Genomic DNA, 282 nt, shown 5'->3' with positions numbered 1-282 from the left:
AACACAGAGGTGATACCTTTAGTAATATTGTTTTCTTGTATCTTATATAATATTTGTATAGAAAACGACGATGCACCTATGGAATTTAATTTTATAGAAATGGAATTTAATAAAGACATTATATTTATAGACGGCGCAGAGAAAAGAGAAATAATTTCTCATGTATTGTAAGAAACTTATATATATATAATATTTATTACCATTCAGCTATATACATTAAATAGCCAAGAAGGGGACTTGGTTTACATTAAACAACTACCTCACACACATTCCATACATCCC

This window comes from Odontomachus brunneus, unplaced genomic scaffold (genome assembly GCF_010583005.1).
Source record: "Odontomachus brunneus isolate Ranch 3 - 2012 unplaced genomic scaffold, Obru_v1 Obru_scaffold_220, whole genome shotgun sequence".
In the NCBI taxonomy this organism is placed as follows: domain Eukaryota; kingdom Metazoa; phylum Arthropoda; class Insecta; order Hymenoptera; family Formicidae; genus Odontomachus; species Odontomachus brunneus.
Note: the sequence above shows the minus strand (reverse complement) of the source record.